The 23,302-nt window shown below is 43.4% G+C and overlaps 1 protein-coding gene across 2 annotated transcripts in view; it reads left to right on the top strand.

The window, feature by feature from the left end:
- Positions 1–2,980: 2,980 nt before the first annotated feature.
- The window catches only part of CREB5 (cAMP responsive element binding protein 5), a 412,742-nt gene continuing 392,420 nt past the window's right edge, over positions 2,981–23,302 (top strand). For both annotated transcript variants that reach the window (XM_047763738.1, XM_047763736.1), the window contains exon 1: positions 2,981–3,054. The gene's annotated coding sequence lies outside the window, so the exon portion shown is untranslated. The remainder of the gene's footprint in view (positions 3,055–23,302) is intronic.

The following is a 23,302-nucleotide window of genomic DNA, read 5'->3' as shown; positions in this document are numbered from 1 at the left end:
TGCCACTTGCTAAGGTACTCCTTGAGATGCTCTTGCATGGCTGCTTCTAGGAATTGCAGCCTCCATGGGACTTTGGCTCCGAGAGATCCTGACAGACGTGGTGAGCACGAGGCCTGCAGAGATTCACACCCACAAACCTGAGGGCTCTGTTGGCATGGTTTGGCAGATGAGAGCCTGCTTGGTACAGATGGTGCATGTAGGGGTTAGTGTGGGGCTGGGATGGGTCTGGGGACACAGGTTCTTTTTGCATTTATTTGGTTAAGTTTGCTAAAATCACTGGCTCTCCTTCTGTCATGGCATTGGCCACATTAATTTCATTGATAAAAGTGAGGGTAAGTACTTATTTGTCCTGTGCCAGCCTCACTTTGGAGTCCACATTCATAAATACCACCTGTCTTTTTCATTTTACATTTAAAAAATTGTATGTATGGGTGATTTATTTGGTAACAGAGATCTGAAATATACAGAAAACTGTAATGCAATGGCTAGAAACATTGTGAATGAAATTGCTGTCAGTTCAGCAGAAGCTAAGAGATGAGTCAGCACCACAAACAATATGGCTGATGTGGAGAAATTATCTGTCCATTGAGACTCCAAGTAACCTAATGATTATCAAGTTTTTGGGGAAGTCATTGGAAGAGTCCCATGTGTATTTTCTTGTCAACCGTGGTGTAGACAGGGTGATGTTTACCTGGTAACAGCACATCAAACAAAAGATCAGCAACAATTTTCAAGGATGGACAACTGATGATGAGCTACTTGCTTTAAAACTCAAATATATGCTTCTGTTTAGAGAATATTGGGAATTAAATGTTTTAAATTTATATGTTGATTAACTAATTACAGGTTTTAAACTCTTTTGATCATCATCTCAGTTTTGCTTATTCAATTCTCCATTCTATTCCTTTGGTCCACACCTGTCAGCCGGAAGAAGAGATGAGCTCTCTGACTGAGCATTGATAAATTAGGCTGTCTGCCTTTTCTGTCTCAAGGTTGCTCCTTGTCTGGTTCACGCTTTTTCTTTAAGGGAGAAGGAGGTAGATCCTTGCTTTAGGTGGAAAAGGATGTCCAGCTAATTGAGTAGGAATGTGGGCAAGGAGGCTGTTCCTCAGGAGGCTGTTGCTTTCTTCTGTAAACACAGGTAATTGAGCTGTCATTTTAAAAGTTTTATTAGTTAAGATTCAAGTTAGGACTGGAGCCCTTCTTTTGCAATTCCTTCAGGGCTACATGTGGAAGAGAACAAATAGGAAACGCAGTGATGAGTTCTGAATCAAGCTGTGGGAAAGGAATAGTCAGCAGTCCCTGTGGTCTCAAGAAACACCGAGAAAGAGAGTTGTTTAAACACTTAAAAAATAGAAAGGAAACACAGAGCTCTTCCATTTAGTATGGCAAAACCAGCTCAGAAGTATGTGACGATCCAGGCAAAGCACGACAGTTTCTAGCCAGTCCAGTCATGATTCTCTGGCAAACTGCACAGTCATGGTTATGATGCATTGGGATGAGAGATGCTATATAAATGTCAGATGTTACATAAATGTCAGGAATGATTATTGTTTGTTAATGGGGGCTAAACTGTTCCTAAGCAAAGCTTGGACTCCCAGCCAACACGTCCTCAGCAAAGGTCCTAACCATCAATAACCCATGAGAATGGAAAGCTCCGCCCTGGTTCTAGAAAGGAGCCCAGTTAGGATTTGGAGTTTTAAAACAGGGGCGGTAGTTATCCAGTGGCTTCAGGCCAGCCCCCTAAGCTTCTGGAATTTGCCTTGGCTCCCTGTAAAATGGGGATAATTATAACACCTGCCCTACTTCTCCTTGTGCTGGGTTGTTGTGAGAATCAGGGGAGTTCCACGTGGGTTCCAGTGCTTTGCAAAGTGTGAGCTGCTGCAAGGATGACCGTGGTGCTCTGAGATGTCTGGCATCTCCTGGATTTAGCCTATGCCTTCCCTTTGAGTCCGACTCACAGAGAGAACATCCGAATGGAAATTAAGCTGGGGATGGCCACGGTGACCTGGCTGATGCTGAAAACACCAGGCTCCTTCTCTCACTGAACTGTCAGGAACGTACTGCAGACCAGGGCCCCGAATCCTGCATGCCGGCTCTGGCTCTGCCACTTGCCAGCTTATGAGCTTGGGCAAGTAACAGAGGAGGCTCTGGAAGTGAGCGCCAAGGGCCCTTCCGGATCTGACGCTGAGTCTAAATCAGGCTCATCATTTGGCTCTAGCTGTAATTCACCTTTCGCCTGCAGGAACAACGCTCCTTCCAGCTTCTCACACTCATGAAGCAGGGGTCTTGGGAAGGACAGGGGCATCACATTCCAAACGAGTGCGCACAATAAAGAAGTTATTCCTTTGGAGGTGAAATGGGGCGCGGCGGGGGGGGGGGGAGGGCACTGAAAAGGGGTGTCGAGTGAATGCTCTGAGAAGCCAGGATGCAGGGAACACTGTAATGAGGTCACGACTGTCGCAGGCAAAAAGGAGCTGGACATCTGCTGGTGGGGGAAGGGGGAGCGTCCCTCATTTCTGTTTGTAGAAAGTCTCTTCCCGCATTCGTCTGCACCCCCTCCCCACCCTTCCTCTACTCCCCATTCCCACCCTTCCCCTACTCCCCGTCCCCACACCTTTCAAATGCCACCAGGCCCTCCTCACGGGAGAGCCCAGGTCCCTGCCTCCTCCGTGGTCCCGTCTGAAACCGTGACGATTGTTTCCAAGCTGACTCACACCACTAATGTCAGGGAGCCGTGTCACACGGCGCTGGCCTTTGCAAGCTGTTGCTCGCGCGGTCGCCGCTGCCGCCGCCGCTCCCCCGCGGGTGCACCCGAGTCGGCTGGTGGGGCGGTGCGCGGGCGGGGCCCGCCCCCTCGGCGCGCCGGCCCCGCCCCTCCCTCCTCCCCCCACCCCCCCCACGGGCCGCAATGATTTAGAAGTTCAGGAATCCCACGTGACGTCACCGGGGGGGTGATGTAATGCACTCTAAATAGAATGTATTGTAATCTTTGCTCAGTCCAACGTGGTCCCTTCACCCGGGCTCCGCTCTTGCCTTCTCCACACTTGTTTGGTAAGTTCCTAAAAATACGGCTCGGCCACTTCTGGGGCTTTTGCATTTAGCCACTTTTGTTGCACTTGCCGCGGGAGCCATCTCGGGAACGTACTTGTTTGCAGGGGCTGGTTCTCGGCAGCAGCCGCGAGGTTACTTGGTCTAGTGGGCAGGTCACAGGGCAAGAAGTAGGGGAAGATGCGATGCATTTTTTTTTTTTTTGGAGGGTGATCTGTGTTTGTAAACACTCTGGCGGACCAGAGGGAAGTCCGTCCCCCAATGCTGGTGGACCGTGGAATTCGGCTGTGTCCTGAGGCTACCCCAGAGACCCCACGCCGAGTCCGTCCCGGAGCGCGTCTCGGTGGCCGCCGCGCCGTGCGACTGGAGGGATGCTAACGTGGAGCGAGCGCCGTGTCAGCCCCGGCGTGCGTGCGTGTGTGGGAGCGCGCGTGTGTTTCCCTAACACGGGGAACAGTTATGAATCGGGGGTGTGTGTTTGCCTCCAGAGACCTGGCAAGGTGCGGAACCCTCCAGAAGTGCGGTCAAGCGGCGTCAGCGGTGGCGGCAGCGGAGACGGCGAGCCAGGAACCGCCCCCCGCGTCCCCAACTTCCCGGTGATGCGGCGGAACCCCCGGAAAAAGTTTGCAAACTTCCAGCGGGCGCGGCGAGGACGCCGGGTCACCTAGGGGGCGGATGGACGGGCGCGCGGGGGGCTCGCTCCCTCCCCGGTGCTGAGCCTGCTGCTGCCACCTCTCCCGCAGGGCTGCCCGCCCCAGGTGGTGGGCGCGCGCGCCCTGGAAGGGGACGTCGCTCTTGGAGGGCACTTTGCTTTCACTCCGGGCGCGGAGGGCTGGAGAGTGGCGAGGCTCCTCTCGCCTTCATTCCTCCAGCCACCTCTTGCCTCCGTCCGGTTCTCGTCGGCATCATTACCTCTTCTCCGCTGCTGCCCCAAATGACAGCTCCCGCTTTTGCCGCGGCGGCGCGGTGGCAGTTCCCAGGATACGGCGGCGGCGAAGCCCTCTTCTCCAGGCAGATTCTTCAAGGAATCGCTTAAAACTTTTCACGACGGTCTTAGAGGGGCAAGACGCACGAAGCAACCAAAGAGATGTTTTTTCCCCGTCGGCTGCATTTCGCTTTTCTTTTGCTATAGGTTTATTGGGGGGGGGGAATGCTAATCTGGTAGATGAAGCCCCCGATCTTGATCTTGTCCACTCCTCCCTAACTTTCCTTGAACGGGTGCCGCCCCCACTTGAGGCTGGTACAGGGCCGGGAACTCAAGTGGGTCTCTTGTATATTTCGTTGTCAGAGCCCGCAGAGTGTATGATTTTTATTTTTCCCTCCCTCTCTGACATGTGTCAAGGAATAAAGGCTGGAGACAGGTCCATTACGTCATTCTGCAGGCCAGTAAGTGTTTGATTAACAGCTTCAGATACTCAAGGGTTAGGGGCTTAGAAGTGCTGACAAAGCAACTATGCTTTCCATCCCCAGCCCCCAACATACTCGTACAATCGCCGATTCCCTGGGCATCTTTATTACCCTCTCCCTCTGGACCCCTCCTTCTCCACCCGCTCTCTCCCGCCCATACCGTTATCACTCTGGCCCCGCCTCCGCCTTTTACTGCTTTCCCTGGGGCGGTCACAGTCCCTGGAGTGTGGGTGAGAGCTTCTGGTGGCTGAGGGGGGCACAGTACCTGATCTGCGGGCACACAAGCTGCCCTTTTCTATTATTTAAGAAAGGCGCTAGCGAGCCCTCTCCTCTAGGGCAAAAATAACTTAGTCCTGATAGAAAAGGCATCTCAGGAAATGTTTAGAGACGCTACGATGGATAATACCACGTCCCAGTGTTGACTTAGGAAAACAACACACCCACAGCAAACAAAGTACTTAATTTTACATAACGCCTTCCTCTTTCCTTCCAGCAGTTAGCCGGAGGGGGATGACGAGGTTATGCTGACTAAATCAAATTTATCCGAAAGGCTCAAGATTAAATGTTTCATTTCCAAAGTGAGGGAATGTGAGTCTTGGAACCCGAAGTACTATACAATAAATTGGGGCGTGTGTTACTTTCTTAATCTTAACCTTAAGTTTCTTTATTTAAAGAGGAAGTTAAGTATGTAAGTCACTGAATCGAGCCAGAATCTCCGTATCTGGCAGTTGAAATAAAAATACTGTTTGTGACACGTTTAAGGGATAAAAGTAAAAAGATCTCCGAGGGGTGGGGGTGCGGGGGTGCAGCAGGAGTCAAATAAAAGATTTCCTAACAGGATTTTGGATGGAGGAGGGCAGAGAGTTTCAGTGCTCTCTGATTTGATTTGGAGTTGGTGAAAGTTAAATAAAGGAAAATTTATATTCTGAGTATGTGGGAATTTCTTGAAGCATGCATGTCTTGTTATAATCAAATCTACTTTCTTCAAAGTGAAAGCCGTGCTGTAGAGTAGGCATTTGTGAAACTCCTGTCTGGGGTCTAATTGACATCTCCTTCCCCAAGTTTGTGGCAGTGTTTATTATTTATTCACATCTAGAGATGAAATAGTATAACCCCCACACAATACACGTGCATCTAAAATGTTAAACTTCTTGTTTGTGATGCATACATAGACCCAAAGGGAAAAATGGCCCGGGTCACCAGCACTGGAGAGTGTGATTAATGATCAGTGATTTAGTGATCAGTGATTAGTGGTTTTATTCAAACTGTTACCTCTGACCAGAAGCACACATCAGAGGATTAACAGGCTCTTTAGATAAATGCTCATTAGTGGAAGGGGGAAAGCAAAGATAATAGGCATGCACCCAGGGACAACTTTCGAAGAAAATCATTCCCCGTCTTCAGAATAATAAGCTCTATTAACAGAAAGCCCTTTTAATTTAAAACTTGCTTTTATCTTGTAAATCAAAGTTAGATGTAAAAGTTTGTAGTGCCATTATAACCTAAATTTTCCCATATCCACTTGATGTGGATTATCTCAGTAGCGATATTTTTTTTTTATTTAAATAAACAATTGGACCTTTAAAGCAGCTGGACCCTGACAAGTCCTTAACTCCCAGGGTTTGAAGGTGTCCCCCCTTCTAGAAGGGAGAGTGCAGCTTGCTAACTAGATGGCGCACTGCTATTTGGTGTGCTGTGCTGTGTCCTGCAGGAGTCCAAAGGAGCAAGTAGCTGCTTGCGAGGTGTTCTCCCACACTCACAACAAAGTTGATTCTGTGCAGGGTTGGAGGCTAGACAGTTCTACAAGTTTTTAGTCACATTTTCCATGTCAGTTGAATCTAGGGAGTTCAAGGCTTCTGGAAAAATTGGTCTCATTACTAAAAGAAACGTAGAACCCAGGAGGAGAGGAGGTACGGGGAGACCAGGAGGTACCTCTGGGTGCAGCAGTGATTGTAAAATACCAGACCTGTTCTTTTTTTTTTTTTTTTTTTTTTTTTTGGCTAAGAGCTAGCTTCACAGTCTTGTGATCTGAACTACTGAGGCAAGCACTCAAAGCTTTATTTTCTTCCTAATCTTGCTGGTGAAAAAGAAGTTACTAGAAAGACAGGAAGAAAAAAAAATCTTGATTGGGTGACTGCAGGAAGCAACACGTTGCTGATTTTATTCTACAGATAATGGTAAGATGATGTTTGCTCCGCTTATTAAGCAGAAAGGGAACTTTGTGGTTGGCTAAATGAGAACAATCTTGTATTTTCATAGGTGAAATTCACAAATGGAATTCTTATTTTACGTTGACTTTGAATGTGGCTTTTGCCAGTTTCCTGGATCTTGATAGCATTTTTTGTGTGGAAGGTTTTATGTGTATTTGTGTGTGTGTGTGTGTATCTGTGAATAAGACCATTACTTTCTGGGTAAAATAATTTTCATGAGCATGGGAACTGCAGTGGCGGAGCTACAAAGCGTGTTAAATAACGTGGCAGGTAAGAATTCCCTTTTCCACAAGCTTTTGTGAATCACTTCAGTAAGTACTTAAGTGCTGATGACAAAGGAGTTCCTTATAAAGAAACTTAAAAATTAAAACAAACCAAAAAACCATCCTAGATGTGGGTTCCTCTGAGGAGAGATGCTGTTGATTGAATAGTAGCTATTACTTTAGTTATAAAACTTAAAAAGAAAACAATAAAAGAACTCAGTCGTGCCTCCCTACAAGTTTTCTCATTTTTCTTCGCTTGTAGCATTTTATATAGTTCGGTTAGTTTTAAATCCTGACTGATTCATAGTGATTTTTATTGTTCGACTTGACTCAGGCTAAACATGTTTATTCAGATATGTTCTGTGAACAGGTTTTGAATGTCAATTACTGATATCTAGAAACTGCTTGTCAATTAGAAGTCAGTTGTAACCTTATACAGTTTATATATGAGAAGACAGTTTATTAGAACATTCCCAGAAAAAAGTGGAAATGGGTGCCTTTATTTTTTATCTCTGGGCTGTTGCAGTTTCTATTTGAATAGGGATTAAGTGAATGGTAGTTTGTCAGAGAGATTTTTCCTGTATGGATTTTCAGTTACAGTAGGTTGAAGATTTCGGTTACAATTATTTGTCGATTTCTTACACCTGTGGATTCAAAAACTCATCCGTCATGGACTTTCCATGGCTATTTGTACTAATGTCAGGCTCTTGATCTCCTGATTTCTTACCATAATTTGTTTTTTAGCAATGATGCATCACTATCCTGTCGTATTTCCTTAGCATTGCTTTGCTTTTTATTATGCTGAAAATTATTTTGTGGGTTGTGATGTTCACTGGATCACAAAGATGTGAACTTTGTGTCTGTACTTGGCTTTCTTCTGGTTGTGCTATTAGATTAAAATTGGGGATTTGAGTGGACGAATTATTTTTGTCATCTTTTTCTTCTTCTTCTTCACTTCAAAGCAGTGCTGTTAGCCACAAAATTAATGTGATCATGGCTGGTGTTTCCCATCTATATGCTTCTTTTGCCTCTTACAAATTGGATTTCTACAGCAATTTAAGATCTTTTTTTAGCGGCAGCTTTCTTGGATGAAGATGGAACAATGATCTCAGTCAATTCATTATCTTGTGCAGTTTGACTACCAGCTGTATTATGGGAATCAACCAATGCTTTTATAAATTAGTGTTTAAAAATTTAAATCTCGGACTCTTTCCCTGAATCCTATTTAAGAAAATTATACAATTGAGATAAGGAAATAAACTGGGCAGGGGGTGTGTGGGTAGGACAATAGCCCCAAATATTAAAATGTGAGAAAGAAGCACGTTAAGATATGCTGAACAGACTTCAAGAACCTTTTTGTGTTGCTATTTGTAAGCTAAAGAAGCTATCTATTTTATGGCATTGCTTTAAATAGAAACTCTGGCACTTTAAAAATGACATCATGTTTAATGTTTTCACTAAAGTGTTCTTACATTTTGTAATTAGGAAAAAAATGGGCAATTAGTGTTTTTTGAGGATCCATTAGTATTCCATTGTTGGGAATCACAAATCATGGATTTAATATAAGAAAAGAGAAGAGAAAGAGAAAGCTTTTGCAGATTTCCAGGTAGTGATAATATATTACAGAAACAAAAGTAAAAAGCTCTCGTTGAGACGCTGGGACTTTCAAACTAAAACTTTAAAAGTTAAGGATAAATTCCTGAATGCGTAAGATGTTACAGTCACATTTCCGTACTTTGCTCCTCTAAACTGACTCTGTTGCCCATTATCTTTTCTGAGAAACAGAACAGAATCAACTTAACACTTTAAAAATACATATTTTAGTTGCTTCCTTTTACTTCCTCAAGGTTCGCCTTTGTAATCTCTACCCTAAAATTAACAAGGGTTGAAAACTACCATGTTGGCATTTGGCTTGAACTAATCTTAGGAAGAGTTCCTTTTGGCCTAGAGGTTCTGTTATGAGATAGAAAGATTTGTGTGGTAGCGATAGGCAGAACTGGAGCTGGGGGAGGTCTTCTCCTTGATAGACCTACCTCGTTACATGACAGAGGAGAGCCTAGGACCCGCGGGTTCTCCTGGCTCACCAAGGCCCCGAGCTGGAGAGTGCCAGACTGAGCCTAGAAGCAGGTCCCTGTCTCCAGGTCGGGTTGTCTTTCCAGGAGTCAGACCACCGTAAATGCCCTCGGCACGAATGCAGCATAACCCATGGCTTTGGACGCTTTGCTCTTTTCAAGCCTTTTGTTCACTAACCTTTCAATGACAAACTTTTTTTTTATCAGATCTTTTGAATGAATGCCCTGACAGTATAAACCATAGTTTCTATTCTAGTTATTTGTACATATCTTTCGTGTTAATTTTTCTAATATTGGCCTCCTTATTTGAAGGCCACTCTTCTTCCCTGTTATTACTAGACATGCCCTGTAAAATGATACCATTCAGATTTCACTGGAGACTAAAAGCCAGGCAGCACTAAAAATTGTAAGACCGTCTCAGAATAAAGCTGTAACTCTCTTTACTTTCTGTCTTTTCGTCTTTGAGGAAGGGATCTCCCCGAATTAGCTAAAGTTGAAATAAATACTCTTTCTTGTTGTTGAGTAGAATAGCAAGTGCTGTTTTCACCCTGGCAGATGTGCCTTTGCCCAGATCTGTCTGTAAGATAGTCTCTTTGCAGGTTGGTGTCTATGAGAGTGTTTAGAAGTGAATATCACTACACGAGCAGTGAGTTGAGTCTGGAAGTATGCTCTTTGAGGTGTGACTGGCAAAACTTGACTGCTCTTAGCTAGTAGAAATCATGCATGCAACATAGGGGGCTCCAGAGCACCAAACATTTGATTTAAGATGACATTTAGGTTATGCTGTATTTAGGATGGAGCACAAGAATGTCTCAACAGAAATCTTGAATGCATCTACTGTATGTGTAGTTTGGCCTGATACATAGGTTTCCTTTCCAGCTCTTTACGTGAACACTTTATATCAGAATTCAAGTCTCTTTTATTCTTTGATTACACCGAGCAGCCCCTGTGTTGCATGATTTCTCAAATATAACACATTTTAGCCAGTTCTAGCAATTCTCTCTCTGCTGACTTCCCAAGAGGGGAAAACCCACACACAACAAAAACAGCTTTGTTTTTGTTTGAAATAGCTGATTATTAGGAGAAATACATTTTATCTCCATTTGCCAGATCTGATGGTACCATTTTACTTTATCAAAACAAGATTTTCTTCTTTAACTCAGCAATGATGCAGTTTGGCTTCTGAAGGACCAGGTACTAATCCATGCACCAGAGGGTAGAAGGCTTTGAGGATAACGTTTACTTCCAGCAGGGTACCTAGCTATGACGTAGTGTGCCATTATGAAGAACCCGATGTGCCTCACTGCAGTGACAACATTGTCCAGAAAAACACTGCCTCCTGGGAGGAAAGAAAATAGTATGGGCTCAGACTTCTAAATTCTGAGCTAGGGCTGATGCTGTGCCAGAGATGGTGCTCAGAATGCTGAGGATCGCCAGGGTTATTTATTAAACTCATGGGCAACACTCATGGGCGAGGCCTTGCCCAGCTACACCGTAAAAGCCTTAATAGCCCTCTTCATCCATTCTCTGCATTTTCCTTATGTCAGTATTTTTCCAGATTTATTTGTAAACATCCGTTCTAGTTGCTGTGCTTTCATGAGTGACCCTACAATAACACCATCACAAGTGTGTGCACAGACAGAGCGAGGCCATTTTTCCATAAGGGAAATAGATTTCAGTATCAAATCCTAGAAGAAACGATGAGCAGAAGGAAAAAGAGAAAGACTTGAAATCTGATTGGTGGCAGGTGGGGCTCTGCCATTCCTAGCTCTGCAGCCTTGTGGGTTAAGGCAGCAGGAGAAGCCTCACACTGGAAGAGGGCATCCCCAAAGTGCTGTTTTGAACGCATTATGCTTCTCTTGCCAAGATCAACAAAAGAGTGTTGGTCTTGACCAGCACTGTCCAATAGTGGGAACCACAAGTGTGAGCTGCATATATAATTTTAAATGTTCCAGTAGCCATGTTAAAAAGATTAAAAAAAAAAAAAACCAACAAACTGGTGATGTTAATTTGAATAACATATTTTATTTAACCTAATGCGAAATATTATCATTTCAACATGTAATCTACATAAAAATGCTGACGAAATACGTTGCGATGGGGGGGGTTACTAAATCTTTGAAATCTGGTATGTATTTATAATTACTGCACATTTCAGTTCAGAGTCGTCACATGTTTAAGTGCTCAGTGGCCGCAGGTACCATAACCTGTCGGTGGCATCAGGCAGTATAAATCTATACACTGTATCGATAGTTCTAATCCTGGCAGCCCGATAGAACTACCTGTGGAGTTTATAATAAAATATGAATACCTCCCTCCCTTCCATTCTGATTTAATTGGTTTGGGGTAGGGACCCGGGCCTCTCTCTCTCTCTTTTTTTTTTTTTTTTTTTTTTAAAGCAGCAGAAATATTTCTAAAGTTTAGCCAGGGTTGAGACTTGCAATTCTAACTGATCTCTAAGGAATCTTCTACTCTAATATCCCATGATTCTATTTAAGGAAAGGGATTGCAGTAAAGCATTTAGAGTTCAAAGGGCAGCAAGTGGTTGCTTATCGGTGTGCTGCATGCTGCCAAACATGTTTCAGAGAATGCAATTAATAAAAATTACAATGTACAGGTTACATCTTTTAGAAGATAATTCTTTGTGCCACGGATGAGCTCGGTTTTGTGTTAAGTTTCCAATATGAATTGTGTAAAGTGGCTTGCTTCCTGGGAAGTCTTAATTTATGATTTGGTTCACATGCAAACTCTTCGAAAGCCTCTGTTTTGGAAAAAGTCAAGATCACCACATTTCAGTTGTTTGCTAGCTTACCGCTTTGCCCCAGATACGACTTGCCTTTAGCTGGTCTTGGAGGGAAACTCTGAACTCTATTTGAGACATCTGGATCCCTTTGTGTGTCTTTCTTCTAAGCTTTGTCTCATTGCAGCGACCAAACTTGTTCTCTGCTCACCTTAAGATGTTAGTTATAACCCCCCAGACCTGAGGTGCTCATTCTCTTTGTCATCCTTTCAGTGTTAGAAGAATCAATATTTCTCAGTGTGCACCAGAATCTTTTCCTTTCACAATTTTTAAAAAACAGTGTACTAGCCTGTGCAATCAGTAAATGATGTGAAGAACCAAAAAATAAAAAGAATGAAGAATTTCTAAACTCCTCACCCCTCTTCTCTTGAAGTCAGCAAACAGCATTGTTTGTGGCAGGGAGGAGCGATCTCAGGGACGGTCCCTGGTGACTTCATTCTGCTGAGCGCCTCTGCATTCCCGCCTTCGTGAGTCATTTCACCCTGAGCCTCTCTCCTTATCCCCTGCATAGCAGTCGGCTTCCAAGTACATGTCTCCCTGACCACGTGCTTTGAAAACATGACTTTAAACCGTTTTTAGGTACAAAATCACACGTTTCTCTACACTTTGTGGGGATAGTATTGGCGTTTTCTGTAATGTCGTTCATCCAAAGAATTTTAACCTCCCTTTTTAAACACACAGTTTTAATTCCCATTTTAAGGGTGGAGAAACTGAGGGACTGACAAAGCCAGGCATCTTGTTCATTAATTAGAAGGGTGGTCAGTGTGAGCAAAAACTCACACTTCTTAGCGCCTAAACACTCTAGATGGCTTCCAGGTGGGGGTTTCTCACCTGTGTATACTGTTGCGTTCGTCTTTGACTTATAAATAATGTTCTTTCTGATGCTTTTCTGTGCATTATTTTCCTGTCACTTTCTCTGCTAATAACTCTTACTTCCTAGCTTTAGGTTACATGTCCAGACCTAGATGGATTAACAAATCAATATGGGTATATCAGCCTCTTAACATGGAATGTGTTGTAACAGTTGCATGGAGGCATCTGCTACAAACCTGTGTTTTGGGTGGTATCTAGGGAAACTTTCTTCAGGCTACTTCGTGAGTGACTCTTAGAGGTCTTTGTGGAGATACCATGAGATTAAAGATATAAGTTTTCAACTCTTCTGGGTATCAAAAGGAGAAGGTTTTAGGTATTGGTTTTTTGAACAGAAAGCCTGTAGGCTTAGCTTCTGAACCATCTTTAATAAAACATTTTAACTCTTGTTTACCAATGTCCTGTCTTCACACTTGACCTGGAGCCATCTGCTTCGGAGTATTTGGTTTTTGTTTTCTCCTAATAATGACTAGGGTTGAGCTTGGCCATTTGCAGTTTCTCTCTGCACCTCGGCCTCTTCAATGGCTGAGAAACAAGCTGCGATTAATTGTGCAATCTGTGACCAGTGCCTGGGAGGGGTTATTTTGAGTCCCTTTCTAAGCATTATACTGCAGTTAAAGCAATTTTAGTGTCCACACATGTATGTGGTTATGGTGGTTAAACTTGTATGTAAATAAAATCCTTAGCTAATAAAGACCAGAGTGTCACAAGCATGTATACCGGTAAATGGAGTGGTCATCTTTTTGTCAGGAGGCCCACGGGTAAATTGTTCCTCCTTTTGAGCAGGTATCTATTTGTCACGTTGATTTAGATGCACATATTGTTGATTAAAAGATATTGCTAGATTAAAAAAAAATGAAACCATCTTTAAGACACTCTTCTAATAAGGCCTGTCGAAGCACACGCTGTTTACAATCTCATCTTCCAGCTTTGCGAAGCCAGATGACTAACCACCACCGTCCTCAGGGCTGGGTTGGTGGACGTCATCAAAGATGACGGTGGACAGTGTTTTGGCACCACGAGGCAGCCTGTAATTTGAAATCGTACTTTTTGCTAAATACCCATGCTAATCTCCAAACCCTTCAAAACATTAAACACAAAAACAAAACAAAACAGTGATGTCTGCCTATTGGATGGAGGCAGCACTGGCAGGGAAGCGCAGTTATCTTGTGCCTCAGAAACACTCACAAAAATCAGGGAGGAAAAAAACATTACACGTAAATTCCTTGATATGCCTTTTGGAAGGGATAGTCTTAAAACAGACAGGTTAACCCTTTCACCCAAGATGCATTTTTACTCTTTCTGGGACATATGCTTTTTTTTTTTTTTTGCTCCTGAAGCACAAAAACTATAATATCTTTAAAAGGAAGGCTGTAAATGGATGTCTCATCTTTGTTTAACATTTAGCAGATATTTTAGGAGGTATATTTAGGAAATCTTACATTCCTCTACAGAATTCTAGTTAATGTTTGTTTAAAAAATGGGTGATTCTGGAGATTGGTTGCACAACAGTGTGGATACACTTAACGCTATTGAACTGAGTGCTTAAAAATTGTTAACATGGTACATTTTGTTATGTGTCTTTTGCAGTGATTAAAAAAAGGAGGGATGGGAGTTCCCGTCGTGGCGCAGTGGTTAATGAATCCGACTAGGAACCATGAGGTGGCAGGTTCGATCCCTGCCCTTGCTCAGTGGGTTAAGGATCCGGCGTTGCCGTGAGCTGTGGTGTAGGTCGCAGACGCGGCTCGGATCCTGGGTTGCTGTGGCTGTGGCATAGGCTGGCGTCAACAGCTCCGATTAGACCCCAGGCCTGGGCACCTCCATATGCCGCGGGAGCGGCCCAACAAATGGCAAAAGACAAAAAAAAAAAAAAAGGAGGGATAAGGTTTGCTTGTACCCATTCCCAGGATGGAAGAATAGAATGCATAGACTACCAGTTCACAGTTAGGTCTAGCAGCTTTAGTATCTTTTAAATTTTTTTTTTTAAATTAAAGTATAGTTGATTTACAGTGTCACATCAATTTCTGCTATACAGCAAAGTGGCCCAATCATACATATATATATTAAAAATATTTTTTATTAAAATATAGTTAATTTATAATGTTGTGTCAATTTCTGTCACTTCAGTGTCTTAATGAAAGGAACAAAAATCTAAAGAGGACTTCTGTACTTCAGGCCAATGCAGAGAGGTGACAGATGTGTGATATGATTCTGACATATTAGAGAATCCAGGAAGGACAACAGCTAGGCACATGTAGCACAAATTGCCTCTTTTCTGGAGACGGGCTTGGATCTAGATGGGACCTGTATATAGAGAGCTAGATCATTTAATTTGAAAAGCACACCATTTGGCATTGTTTGAACATCTCTGCTTGTACTGACTTGATTGGCTTTCTCAGTACAAGGATACGCTCAACCGAGAGCAATGAAAAAATATAGCCTTTAGTTATGTAAAGGAATATAAATCTCCAGTTTCCTCCCTTCCTTCCTTCACCAGCTATTTACTGAGCCTCTATTATGTGCCAGGTACTAGAGATGCATGATCAAAAGAAGACAGAGTCTCTCCTCCCAGATCTTACTGGTAGGAGAGACAGCACATAGATCATTGAAAGAGAAGGTTGTGGGAGGGTGGGGGGGGGGTGCAGATCTGGAGACAGAAGAGCCCAGCGAGGGTGCTAGTGTGGTTGTCCAGGCAAGAAGTGAGAGTGGCTTGGGCAACGATGGTGCCAGATTTAAAAGCCATTTGTGAAATAGGATTGATATGACTGGGGGATTGATTCACTAGGATATAAGGAAATGGACAGGGGTTTCGTCATGCAAAGGGAAGAGGGAGCCAGGCACGATAAGCCTGACCCAGTAACGAAGTCTGGGCTGTCCTTTGGGATGGCAGAGTGGGGGAGGCCTTCTGGCCCAGTACCCCACGTGGCTTGTGTCTGAGTGCTTGGAAGAAAAGAGAAAACAACTGAACAAAAACTCAAAGAGCAGCCAGAACTAAAAACTGCAGCACAGTTGTTGGGCTGTAAGGCAGTGCAGTTTCCACCTTTTGTGTCAGAGAGGGGTACGCACCCCCTAGGGCAGCCCCAGCTCTAGCACTTGTGGGGTTCAGTACAAGGCCAGGGGTGTTGGGTTGCTAGGCTGCTATAACAAGGTACTATAGACTCTGTGACTTGAGCATTTGAGATTTATTCTCTCACAGTTTGGGGGCAGAAGTCCAAAATCAAGGTGTCAGGAGAGTTGGTTCCTTCCGAGGGCTGTGAGGGAAAATTGTCCCAAGTCCTCTCTATGGCTTGTTAGGTGGCTGTCTTCTTCCTGTGTCTCTTCGCATTGTCTTCCTCAGGTGCGTGGCTGTCTCTGTGTCCACATTTCCCCTTTTAATAAAGAGGCCAATCATTTTAACTCGACTACCTCTGTAAAGACTTTATCTCCTCTTTGTCACATTCTGGGGTACTGGAGATTTGGACAATTTGGATTTCATCTCATAACAAGAAGTATGCCCATCAAGAAGGCAGCACCCAGGACAAGTAGTAGTGGGCTCCTCCACGGGCTGGCAGACTGGGAGTTGTGTGAATCATGGTCAGACATTTTTTAGCACGAGTTAAAAATAAATGTCAGAAGGACCCCCACAAAAACTTAGAAAAAGTCTCCAAAGTTGGGGGTTTATACATGACCAGGAATGGATGAAGCCAACAAAAGAAGCCTATTCTTTAAAACAGATGTGTATGTACGACACTGATGAATGGATTTGCTGATGTGGTCATTGTCCTTGGTTTGGCCTTGAATTTGTCTCCAAAGTTTGTGAAAGAGCAGTGCCAAAAGGGCAACACCAACTTTTAACCTTGAGAACAGAGAATGAAATACAACTGCAGTTTGTCACCCTGCCAGGCTTAACAACCATTGTTTTGATGTGCTAATATTTACTGACGAGGACAAAAGCCACTCATTCCTATAAACAAGAGACACACCAAGTTGAACATAGATGATTTGATGCAGGAGGAAAAGTAATTCTGCTTTTCTAACTGTTGATAGACAGTTTATGCCTATGTGCTACCTCTCTTTTACACAGTGGCAGCACAGAAGAGAAAATTCCATACTTTAAAAACATATCAGGTGTTCCTGTCATGGCTTAGTGGAAATGAACCCGATCAGTATCCATGAGGACAAGGGTTTGATCCCTGGCCCCGCTCAGTGGGTTAAGGATCCAGCATTGCCGTGAGCTGTGGTGTAAGTCGTAGACGAGGCTCAGATCTGGCGTTGCTGTGGCTGTGGTATAGGCCATCAGCTTTAGCTCTGATTCGATCCCTAGCCTGGGAACTTCCATATGCCGCAGGTGCAGCCCTAAAAAGCAAAACAATAAAAAAATAAAATATAAACATACCATAATAAAAAACAAATAACCAATTTAGAAATGGGTAAAGAATCTGAATAGACAGTTCTACAAAGAAGATACACAGATGGTCAATAAGCACACGAAAAGTTGTTCAGCATCCTTAGTTATCAGGGAAATGCAAATTAAAACCACAGTGAGATGCCACTCCTTACCCACTAGGGTGGCTATAGTAACAACAACAAAAAGACAGACAATAGCAAGTATTGATGAGGATGTGAAGGAAACAGGAGCACTCATCCGCTGCTGGTAGGATGGTCAGATGGCACAGCCACTTTGGAAAACAGTTTGGCAGTTCCTCAAAAAATTAAACATAAACCTTATGACCCAGCAATTCCACTCCTAGGTATACTTCCAACAGAAATGAAAACATATGTCCACACAAAAACTTGTACATGGATATTCACAGCAGGGTTATTCGTAATAGCCCAAACATGGAAATCACCCAAAGCCTATCAGCTGATGAGCGGATAAACAAAATGTGGTCTATCCATATGTTGGAAAATTATTTGGTCATAAAAAGAAATGAAGTCATGCTGCATGCTACAACATGCATAGATCTTGAAAACATTTGTGCTGAGAAACAGAAGCCAGACACAAAGGACTCCATATTATATGATTCATTTACATGAAAGGTCCAGAATAGCCAAATGTATGGAGACAAGTAGATTAGCGCTTGCCTAGAGCTGAGGGTGGGGCTGGGGACTTGAGGGTGACTGCCGGCTACATCGGTGGGGAGGTGGGTGTGGGGGAAGTGTGGTTTCTTCTTGAGACAATGAAGATGTTCTAAAACTGATTATGTTGATGCTTGTGTGAATCTGTGAATATTCGAAGGCCATTGGATTGTAAACTTTAAGTGGTGAATGGTATGATATGTGAATTATATAAGTCCATAAACTGCTAAAAAAAGATAACACATAGAGAAAAATATAGGATGCTCAATTTAGTTAGCAAATATGCCAGGTAGGGTGTTTTGATCCAACAGCTTCTCTATGTATTTGAGATATGTTAAGATGAGCTGTGGAGAAAGGCCGAGAAGAGCATTTAGACTTTGGTGACAGGAGTGGTCAACTATTGAACATCTTGTAGATCATGTCATGTGTCTCCAGCCCATACCTCTCTCCCAGGTGAGTCCTGACCTCCACTTCACCTCGGTCTTTTTTTCCTAGGTGGATGGCTGCTGTTCCTTAATGTGCAAGTTGTTTGAACATGAGCGAGTCCTATACCATTTCTCCTTCTTTTTTTTTTTGTTTGTTTTTTTTGTCTTTTTGTCTTTTTTTGTTGTTGTAGTTGTTGTTGTTGCTGTTGCTATTTCTTGGGCCGCTCCCGCGGCATATGGAGGTTCCCAGGCTAGGGGTTGAATCGGAGCTGTAGCCACCGGCCTACGCCAGAGCCACAGCAACGCAGGATCCGAGCCGCGTCTGCAACCTACACCACAGCTCACGGCAACGCCGGATCGTCAACCCACTGAGCAAGGGCAGGGACCGAACCCGCAACCTCATGGTTCCTAGTCGGATTCGTTAACCACTGCGCCACGACGGGAACTCCGCATTTCTCCTTCTGACTCACCCATTTCAGTGAGGGCTACCATCGTTCTCTGAGCCCCCAGCTCAAACTGTCATGGTGGTTGCTGACTTTGCCTTTTCCCTTGGCCGTCATGAGATGTCATGCCGAGTCTTCTAGATCCCACGTGAACAGTGTCTTTGGTTTTGTCCTTCTACCCTCTCTTCTTAACCAGTTCCTTCTCCGAACTGAGAATGAAGGGGACCAGAATTATCTATTGAATCTTTATTGCGCCTACTCTCTTGCTCTACCATGTCAACCTCCATGACAAATCTACCAAGAAGCTGAAGTTATCCTTTTTTATAGATAAGGAAAGTGAGGCTCAGAGGTTAAGTGACAAACCAGATAATGTGGTAAAACCTGTAGATGGAGGAGTTGGGGTTTGGAACCATTTTGTTTGGTTGCTGAGCTCAGACTGTTCCCATTCTGGGTACTAAATGAATTGTTTCACTCTAGGGCTCTGAACATCTCATTTCTCTGCTCAAGAGCCTTCACCAGCATTTGTTTTGAGACCTCTTGGTCAGCTCCAACCACCATCCCTGTGGTACACCCTATATTCAGGTCAGACCCATAATTAACTCTTGCTTGTGTTGACTGCCTCTTTGCCCTGTTCAGACTCTCATCTCCTCTGGAACATCTGTTCTTTCCCCCCCAACCCCTCACTCACCTTCTGCCTAGGGGAATACTCATCTCTAGATCTCTCAAACCAAAAACTGGATGCAAAATTACTTAATTCCTTAGTGCTGTGTCAACATTTTTTCCTATGATTTAAAAAAAAATCTTATATCGTGGTTATTTTGAGGTTTGTCATAACTTTTGTCTGCTGGATCATAGGTTCCATGACAGCAAGAATTGACTCTTGCTCAGTTTCAATTTCCCTCTTAGAACTTAGCACATAGTCCTTTACATAGAGTAGATGGTTAATTACTCCTGAGTGAATTGACTGTAGGAGGACTCAAACATTATTGTTTGTCATGAATTTCCTCTTATCAGCATGAGCTGTTTAATGTCTGGCGAGTGCTCCTGGGAGGACCAGCCTTGGGAGATTCTTCAGGTATATTGATGGATAGTCCCATAGCTTAAGAACTATTGTAATAGTATTTTAGAACTCCAGAGATGGGGTGAGATGAGTAAATCACAGGTTTTCACAACCCTAAGGAATCACTGATTTTTCATTTTTATAGTCTCTTCCATACCTTGTCCAGAGGTGAATATGATTTTTAAATGGTTTCAATCGGAACATAGACACATTTAAAAATTCTGCTTCCTTCACTTAAAACTGTACCACAGACATTTTTTTCATGTTGCTACATAGTTTTCAAAACTATGATTATGCATCATATTCCATTGAGTTGCTATACCATAATTTCCTAACCATCCCCTATTGTTTGACATTTAAGTTTGCTGTGGATTTTTTTTTTTATGATTATAAAAAACACATGACCAGTCTTTTGGCAAGAGAAATATATACTCTGAAGACCTTAATCCCCTTCCCCTTCTGCTGGCAGAAAATCTTCCTTTGGAGTTGGAGTTGAGCATAGACAACAGAGATTATGACAGAGACCACGTTTGCCTTGGGCAGCCTCTCACTCCTTTTATTCCTCTTATTTCTGCCCCCTCTTCATCTCAGCACATTCTGTTCCACTTCACTGCCTGTCATAGAGCCTCGGCTGCCCTCCTCCCCCAGACCCTGACCTATTTATCACAAACCATGCCTTCCTTCCTCCTCCTGATCAGATTTCTCTCTCCTTCTCTTACTTCTCCAGAACTTCAAGCTTAGGAAGGTATTTGACACAATCTGTTTCCTAGGAGTGTGACATTTTATATAATCTGGCCATGGCCATGTAATAGACCAACCAAGTACATTAGTAAAGGTATAACTTCGTGCTTGCTGTTTAGGTAGAATTCTTCCAGCTTCTAAGGGTATGGTGGTGCATCAACAGACAACTTCTCTACACAGAGATACACTTTACAGCAGTTAAAGAAACTGCTAAAAAGAAAGATGGAGCCAAGTGAATACAGTGTGTGCTTTCATCTTTCCAGATGGAGTAGTCGCAGAATGCGACAAGTAGAGGACTGCTGAAGGGAGGGCACAATTCCTGCTAAGATCTGCAGAAAGAGCTCTCAGGCCAAGCGAGCTTCTCAGACTAAGGCTTTGGTGCATAGGCAGAAATGGAAACAACAAGGAGGGAGTGGACGGCCAGATCATGTCGGGGAGTGTGGACCATGTTATGAATGTTGGATGTTAATCTCAGTAATAAAGGAAGCCATTGGGGAGTTTCTAGAGGAGAATCCATCACTTCTAAAGACCTCTCTTGTTGTGGCTGGAGGACAGACCGTATAGGGTGTAGGGGGGCAGCAAGGAGACCTGTTGGGGGAAGAGGCCCTGGCAGCTTGGACTAGAGGATGGTGGAAGAGGTGGTGAGAAGGAGTTTGGCTTATTTTGAAGGTAAAAGCAAAAGGACTTGCTGACAGATTGGGTGTGGGAAGAAGTAAGAAGTCAGGGAGGGTGCTAAGGTTTTTGATCCGAGACAGTGGGAGGATGGAGTTGCCATCAACTGAGATGGGGAAGATGGTATGTGGAGGTTTGGTGGGGAGGACGCAGAACTCAATTTGGGGCATGTTACGTGTGAAGAGCTGTACAGTAGACAGTGGGATGCTGAGTCTGCTGTTCAGGGGAGGAGTTGGGTCAGGATCCCTGTCTTTGGCACCACATAGGCTTGCCTCATCTCATAACATACAGCCCCAGCTTCATTGGAATTTTAGGTGCTTGAAAGCACCAAGTCCTTCTCAGCCACAGGGCCTTTGCATGTGCTGTGCCTTCTGCCTGGATTACTGCTGCTTTTCCCTGGTTCTGTAATCTAAATTAGGTCCCCTGTTGAATACTCACGCTACCCTCAACTTTTCCTTCACAGCATTTATCAGTTTTCAAATGTATATTTCTTTAAGTGATTTTTAATTTTTAAAACTTTAAGATCCATATGTCTCAGTAGTATCTAAATTCCGGAATGTCAGCGATCATACACGATTGGTTCATCACCATTTTCCCAACACCTAGTGCAGGCACATTGCAGACACTTCTTCAGTATTTGCTGCATGGGTGGATGGCTGTTATTAATTTATTACCATATATGTGATACGCTGCATTTCTTCCATTTGTAATCCTGCAGTTCCAAGGATAATTGTACCTAATGATTTTCTTATCTTCTTAAAGTGTAGACTAATTTATCCTTTAATAGCTCCACATGGTTTTTGTGAACACTTTTTTTTTTATTAGGTAATAGTGAGTAGAGACTGGACTATGATTGAAGATTGAATGATCACTTGACTGTGAAACTTTGAAAAGAAAAGGAATTTAAGGCTTATATAAACTTCCTAATCAAAATCCCCCCACCTCCTGTTTCCTTGTCAGCAGTTTCATTGCATTTCCATGGACTTCTCTGTCTAACATTGCCCGAGGTTATTTTATAGAGACCTTTGGCGAGACCTATTACTTGCTACTCACCTCGTTTATCGGGGGAACAAAGGCCAGGTGTGGCAGAGGAAAGGTGGGAGTGTCACCAGGGAATGGGGGGCTCTGAGCCAACTAATGACCTCCTTTGGTGGCTCTTAGGAAGGTCTGTTGTCTACAGCTTCATCCTGGAAGATTGTAGGAAGTGATATGAGAGGGAAGAGATTTGATTTACTGAGAAAGGGTTGTTTGCTCATAAAAGAGCTCTGGGTCTCTGTCGGTGTAGAACTGTATGAAAAACAGGATTAAATTAGAGATTTATCTCTTTACTGTCTTTAAAGCTAGAGAGAGCTTTCAGAGGAGCCTGTGTTGTTTGGGAAACACAGATGCTGGTTCCATGAATATTAATTTTGTGTTACACATATTATATATAGAAATTGATTGGTTGATTGATAGATGTATGTCCACTGGAGAACTTCGTGAAAAAAAGTCACCAGCTCTATAGATAATGTTGTGGAAGACATCCACTCTACAAATATGTATTGTGCAATGACAGAGCTAGGCATTGGGGAAAAGAGATGTTCCAGAGAGAAAAGGTCCTTGCCTTCATGGAAGTCATGAAATCTACTGAGTCTCAGGCTCCTCTTCTGTAAGATAAAGGTCATAATAATACCTACTTCTTAACCTTTTCAAGGGTAGTAGATGGTCCTGAATGTGAAAACACCAGTTAAATTTTAAAATGCTATATACATTATGAATGGCTATTATAATTAGTGCACCGAATATAGTTATTATTCCCTTTGAGAATAAATCCTGATTGATTATTTCTAACTCTGAATATCCTACATCCTCCTACGACCTTATTTTATCCTTATAATTTGGGAAGCTGAATTTCCTTTCATTACAATCCTGACAATAAGAAAAGAACATGTCAAATATATAGTTTGGGTTGTAAACAGTTGTATTAGTTAGCTGCTGCTGTGTAACAAATTAGCCCCCCCATGTATTTATTAACTCATAGTTTCTGTGGGTCAGGAATCTGGGGGTGGCTTAGCTGGGTCCTCTGGTTCTGGGTCTCTCCTAAGGCTGTAATCAAGATGTTTGGCCAGGGCTGTAATCACCTTAAGCCTCAACTAGGGGAGGATCTACTGCCAAACTCACATGGCTGTTACAGGCCTCTAAAGATCCACATGCAAGCTTATTTGTATGGCTGTTGGCAGTCTAAGAGTAA

Source organism: Phacochoerus africanus, chromosome 16, assembly GCF_016906955.1.
Source record: "Phacochoerus africanus isolate WHEZ1 chromosome 16, ROS_Pafr_v1, whole genome shotgun sequence".
NCBI classification, from domain to species: Eukaryota; Metazoa; Chordata; class Mammalia; order Artiodactyla; family Suidae; genus Phacochoerus; species Phacochoerus africanus.
The sequence above is the reverse complement of the archived record's forward strand: the minus strand, read 5'-3'. Positions and strand labels throughout refer to the sequence as shown.